This window comes from Mobula birostris, chromosome 23 (genome assembly GCF_030028105.1).
Source record: "Mobula birostris isolate sMobBir1 chromosome 23, sMobBir1.hap1, whole genome shotgun sequence".
NCBI classification, from domain to species: domain Eukaryota; kingdom Metazoa; phylum Chordata; class Chondrichthyes; order Myliobatiformes; family Myliobatidae; genus Mobula; species Mobula birostris.
Genome location: NC_092392.1, coordinates 21,052,758 through 21,059,135, shown reverse-complemented (window position 1 = coordinate 21,059,135; position 6,378 = coordinate 21,052,758). Strand labels below are relative to the sequence as shown.

General features: G+C 43.4%; 1 protein-coding gene across 4 annotated transcripts in view; it reads left to right on the top strand.

Annotated features, from left to right (window-relative positions):
• Window positions 1–1,682: 1,682 nt before the first annotated feature.
• sfmbt2 (Scm like with four mbt domains 2) overlaps window positions 1,683–6,378 on the top strand; it is a 226,443-nt gene continuing 221,747 nt past the window's right edge. For 2 of the 4 annotated variants that reach the window (XM_072241180.1, XM_072241177.1), the window contains exon 1: window positions 1,782–1,888. The gene's annotated coding sequence lies outside the window, so the exon portion shown is untranslated. Of the gene's footprint in view, window positions 1,705–1,781; window positions 1,889–3,049; window positions 3,136–6,378 lie in introns of those variants that run through there. The other 2 variants (XM_072241179.1, XM_072241178.1) reach the window with 2 other exon arrangements.

Here is a 6,378-nt window from a genome sequence, read left to right as displayed (position 1 = left end):
TTCAAGTTATGGAGCAAGGGTGGGGATGTAAACATTCTTTAATATGGCAACCAGAAGTATGGAGATTGCAGATGTCAGTATTTTCCTTTGCGCTGAAGGTATGGTACAACGTTCGGGTTGCAAAATGGAACGTCCCAGGGTTTGGGTTATATTGTACACCGTGGCTTACAAAGCGAAGTAGGCAGGACGAAGACGGGAACTTTTATCCAACGCCCAGTCTCTGGATCAGTTCGGATGCACGGTGATATGGGGCGGTGATAAGCTACTCCTACCTTGATCAGTGAATTAACATCCTTTAGTGAGACAGGCACGGAATCAGATGATTAAAACTAGGGGGCTACGATATTTTAAACAATCTTTCTTAAAACCTTTTTGATAACGATGTGAGGGTATCTAATAAATAATTACCCCCGCTATCTATAGTTGGGGATGAAATGGCGTGCCATTCATGTGCTGGTACTTTTTAATTCCCGGCGAGCGCAGACGGAATCGAACGATTGCCGCGTCGCAGACATTGGCTTGGGTTTATTTGAACATCGAATCGTTGTTCTTCGCTGGAAGAAGAGGATCAGCCTGTGGAAATTGGGTTGGGGGTCCTTCGTGTTTTGTCTGGTGCAGAATCATGATGTGACAATACTGTGGCGATATCTTTGATCAAAATCGCGCAAGTTCCACGTGGTTGTCATCGATGGGATTTACAAGGAAAAACGGACGGTGTGTTACTATATAATTTTAAAAAAACTCAAGGTTCGCCCCTAATCCCCTAATGACTATACGGCTATTTGAATCCATAGCCACTACGCGACAAACATAAACTGCCAAGGTGCTAGGTCACAGGTGTATTCGCAAACTTGGACACGGCGTGAGGTTGTTGGGGGGAGTTCCCTTCGGTAAACGAAAGAACTAGGGATTGATTGGTGCCCAACCGAACACGCTTTCGTTGAGGGGGTAAATTGGTCGAAGGGGAGGACGGACCCGCAAGGTTTGTCGAGATTTCGATCGTCGGCAGTTCATCTTCATTGTGAAACTTGGTGGGTGGTGATGTCCGCACTTGTATCGGTCATACTAATGCGCAGTAGCGGCGGAGAGAGCGAGAAAAAAATACTACAAAGAAACGCCATTTCCAACACCCAAATTCATTGTGTGTATCGGCTGCCCAGAAGTGGATACATTTCACTACAGATATACAAAGCGGCTGCAAACACGCCGCTACAGCGGGAAACACGGAGAAACAACAGCGCCTTTAAATACATTTACACATTTCATTATAATAAGCGCAATGGGCGGAAAGGAAAATAATAATGCAAATTTCACATTGCTAAAGGGGAAAAACAGCTTCAAGTTTGCCTAGGATGTATCAGTTTCACAATCGACGAGTTTAAACGGCTCGGTGTGGTTTATTCAGGCTACGTAGTGTAACTAATTTGGCAGGCAATAGTTAAGATTTTTAGGTACATTCACACACATACGCATCTTCACTCTACCCTCGGTAACTTTATATTTCTGTACAGAAATCGAGCAGCGAGCAATACTGTTCAACGATTTTGAAATATAAGGCCCGGATAATGATGTCAATCAGAAGATTAGTAGCGTTTTGTTGACTCTGTGTGTGTGTGTCTTTTTAACTCGCACAAACAGGGTGCGGGTACGAATCGAAAAGTTGGGCGTGGATGCAAAAAAAAATCAATTTATAATTGGCCAAGGGTAAGTCTTCAAAAAAAAATTGCAACTGCTGTAAAGGTCATAAGGAGTTGGCAGGAAAATAATTGGCAACGCATGCGCAGCGAGAGGATGCCATATTGGAAAGAGGCTTGAAAAAAAGATCTAAAACTGGTCATGTAACGACGGGGGTAGCATTTTTACACTGAGGGAAAATAACTTGATACCGGTAAGTTGGGTCGCCGCGGCTTATTTCATTCGCTGCGCGGGTGTGTAAGTTGTTCGAGTCTGTCATTTTCTACTCGATTCTAACGCTGGGGGATCTTTTTCTCGCTGAAGACCTGAAGCTGGTTTTGCAAAAAAAAATGACGTTCAAAGCAAGTTGTGCAAAGTGTTGTCTCTCGCTCTCTCTCTCTGCATTTATTAGCTCAGTGTGGCTGGCAAACTCGCGGGATTAAGAGGACGGTATTGGGGGGGGGGAAATTCCCCAACATTATTCATTGTACGAAATGTGAACCAGTGTACTTATTGTGGATAAATTTCTTTAAAAAATGCAATATATATTTTTCAAAACTGATATCCTGCTATCTCTGCTTGTGACCTGCTTTCGGTTTTACTAAGCTGACTTGCCCTGTGATGCTTTCTCAACGTAACCCGCACACCTCGATAGTTTTAATAGCATTATTTTGTATTATCTGGTGCTATGAAGTCTTTTTTAAAAAGCTCGGTATTTGCCAGTATTTTGTTGGAGGTTACGTAACTGCCTGTATCAATATTGAACAACCTTGCCAATTTCAATATGGCGGGGAAAGGTGTTTTTTTAAAGTGAAATTTAAGGCTTTTTTCACGGGAAAAAACAAAACCGCCTTCACATTCGACTTCTGTCCAGTGCGTTTTGGTGCGCTGGCAGGTCTTTTACTGAACTAAATGATAAATTAAGGCGTCGCTATTTTGGTGAAGTTTTTTCTTCGTGAAAAGACTTTCCTGACTAAAGAACTATGCTGGCAAGACACCAAGCTGGGCTTCTGCCTTCAAGGGGCTGTTGTTCGGCACCAACCACTGATGAAATTAGAACGAAATATTTCGGAAATTTTGGCGTTACATCATTTGTCACAAAAATCTGCAGTGAAATTCATACCGGCAAGTCAGGCAAGCCTATTATATATGGGGTTTAATGATGATGCATGCCATATCGTGTGTTGCATTGCTAATTATGTTTTATTTTCCATCTAAACCACTTGTTGGCGTTCTAGATTGCATCTCGTATCGGATATATCAGAATACAATAGCGACTGTAGAGATTATGGGGGTACTGGAAGGGAGATTTTTTTTTCTAAAGAGGCGGAATAGATTTTGGCTTAACGTTTACTTTTGGACTATAGTGGGAGCAGTTTCATACTGAATAAAGAGACTTCCTGATTATCATTTTTAGGTTGTATATAAGCAGTCTACAGTTTCCATTATCGCCTACTCCAGGTAAGATCTTGAGGACAGCATTACCTTTTAAGTATATTTCCCCCCCCCCATATATTTTTAAAAAAACATCAAATGTGTCGGATTTCGGATAAAGCGGGGGGGGGCACGTCCATTGAAACGCGTGTAATAACGCTTGAAATCCAAATTGCGTTCCACATTTACGTGGTTTTCCGGTGAGGCTGGAATTATCAGCCGGAGTCGCCGGGAGTGGAATTGCTTTTGATGCAAATAAGCAGCGCTGAATCCATTTTTAGCTTTGCGCTAGAAATCAATATGCCGATATGCACGGCAAGACTTCGCTCCTGTTAATCAGATACGGTGGCGGATACATGTCTGCCATGTGCGTGCGTACGGCAATTGTTCTTAATCTCAGCTCCGGAGCTACAATTGCAAATCAAGATGTAACCCTTGTCCCTTATATAAAAGAGGGTTCGGTTCTTCCAGCTGCTCGCCGTTTGGCGCCATGCGCATATCGTAAGCTGGAAAGATGTGTGGGTCCTATTACTACTCATCTGGGTCCTAAAGCCCGCGGCTTCCTCCTCTAAATACCGCTTTTGGACTGCGTGCATCAGCGAGCGGCAAAGTGGTGAACGCCTTTGAATTTGTTTAATCACTATTTTCTGCATTTAAGAGGCTCATGCACTTTCCTATTTCGTGTCCTTGTCGATCAGCGTGCTGTTTGCAGTGATGTCAAGGATAATATGCGAAGATTATGATAATTCCTCTTTGTTTTTTTTTGAAAGCTAGTACTTTAGATATTCGTCGGCAGATGGGGACATTATCATTCTGCGCAGTTGGAAAGTGAGGGGTTATCAGGCAATGTACCTGCCTGCATATTGCGCAATTTAACTTTAAATAATTATTTTGCGGAGTGCCGCAATAATTAGTGACAGTGAAAGATAGAGGCATGGCCGCTTTATTTAAACATACAGCTCTCCGGACGTACTAATAATCGATGCGTGTCCATTGGCTTATTCCAGGGGTCACCTTGTGCACCCTGTAATTACGTACCGAGGAACACTTGAAATAAGTTGATTATAATATAAGCAAAGTGACACGTATCTGTATCTTGTTAAAGTGTGGCGTGCGTTTTATACCACTCCGTTCGGTAAAGTGGTCCCTCAACAACATGCTGAGCAGCCTGCTGCTTGCGGAAGTCAAGTTCATAATTAGTGTAGAGTCGTGTACTATTCGGAGTATTTCGCTGTCCCGTAAATGTTCACACTTTTTACCCAAACTGAGTATTTGATAATGTAGATTTCTTTTAAATATGGGCAGTGGGATTGGCCACAAAGTCTAAAGTAGCGTTCTACGTTTGGGTGAATGACTGTAGCCCGATGCACCAGTTAGAGGTGTAGGATAGGAGTTATTGAACGGGACAGTTTTTCCCGCGATTAACACTCACTTTCGGACGCATTTGCCGTGCACATGAATCTTATAAACTCCGAAATTTTAGTGGCACAAACTTCATGTTTTGTTATTGGAACCAAGGCCTAAGCGTCTGTAAGAAGTCGGTTATGTTGGTCTTGCTGTATTTCTAAGTTAAGTAAGACGTGCACGTTAGCAACTCGGTTGTGATTATTATATCAGATTTTACTAATACAAGAACAATGCAGAACATTAGTCAGACCGCACTTGGAGTATGGTGAGCAGTTTTGGGCTTATCTAAGATGTGCTGGCATCGGGGTGGGTCTAGAGGAGATTCACGAGAATAATTCTGGGAATGAAAGGGTTAACCTATGGTGAGGTGTTTGATGGCTCTTGGTTTGTATTCACTGGAGTTTAGTAAAATGGGGGAGGGGGTCTCATTGAAACCTATTGAATATTGAAAGGCCTAGGTGGAGAGGATGTTTTTTATAGTGGAAGAGTTTAGGACCAGAGGGCACAGCCATGGAATAGAGGGAGTCCCTTTAGAACAGATGAGTAATTTCTTTAGCCAGAAGATGGTGAATTTGTGGAATTCATCACCACAGATGACTGTGAAGGCCAAAACTTTGGGTATATTAATAGCGGGGGTTGGTAGATACTTGATTAGTGAGAGTTTCAAAGTTTATGGGGAGAATGGGGGTTCAGAGGGATAGTCAACCACGATGGAATGTTGGAGCAGAGTCGATGGGCTGAATGGCTTAATTCTGCTGCTATGTCTTGTGGTCTTAATCTCTTTGCCCCCTTCCCCATGCTCTGAAAAAGAAGTACTTGAATGTATCCTTGAAGTCGATCATTTCTTTATGGATTCAGAGTATCTATTTGATGGATTTATTTGCAGATACAGAACCGGCCCTTCTGGCCCAACAAGCCGTGATGCCCAACAATCCACCTATTTGCCATTAGCCAAATTACAGGACAATTTGCGAAGACCAAGTAACCTACTGTGGGGGGGGGGGGGGGGACCAGAACACCTAAACACAGGGGTTCCCAACCCGGGGCCCTTGCTTAATGGGATAAAGAAGGTTGGGAACCCTTGAAAGAAACATGCAGCCACAGGGGGAATGTGCAAACTTCTTACAGACTGCGCTGGATTTGAATTCTGAAGTTCAACGCTCCGAGCTGTAATAACGTTGCGCTGTAATGCTTTTGTGGCACCCCAGTGACAGGAAGGAATGTTGAAAGTGACCTTTTCACTTATTTTTCATGAGGGTTGGTGAAAGATGGATGGTTGGCAGCATGTGAAGGAAATGAAATTGGGCACAGTAGCGAGGAAGGAGGAATAGGGAACAACACACAAGCTGCTGGAGGAACTCAGTAGGTCAGGCAGCATCCATGGAGGGAAATGATACTTTCCTCTCCAGCGGCTCGTGTGTTGCTCAGGTTCAGCATCCTTTGTGTCTGTAAGGAAGAAGTCCTGTGTGGGGTGAACCTGAGCTAGTAACTTGTATTATTTCAGGAAGGGGTTGTCCACAACTATTCACAGAGAGTGGGGCCTCTAGGCACTTCAGAGACTGTCCATTTTAGGGTAGCCTAGAACAAAGGTGAAGGGTCACCCAGTCCAGATAAAGGGACTTGACCCAAAACATCGACGGTTCAAATTCAGACTTACTGTCATTCAGTTGGAGATGTGTATACCACCAAATGGGAAAAAAACATTGTCATTGTTTACAAGCTCTCTCTCATCTCTGTATGCCATCTCATCTTAATTATTGATGAGGTCAACCACCCCAGTGTCATCAGCAAACTTGATTCGGTTCCATTTGCTCTGTAGATACTGCCTGACCTGCTGTGTTACTTCTGCATCTTTTGTGTGGC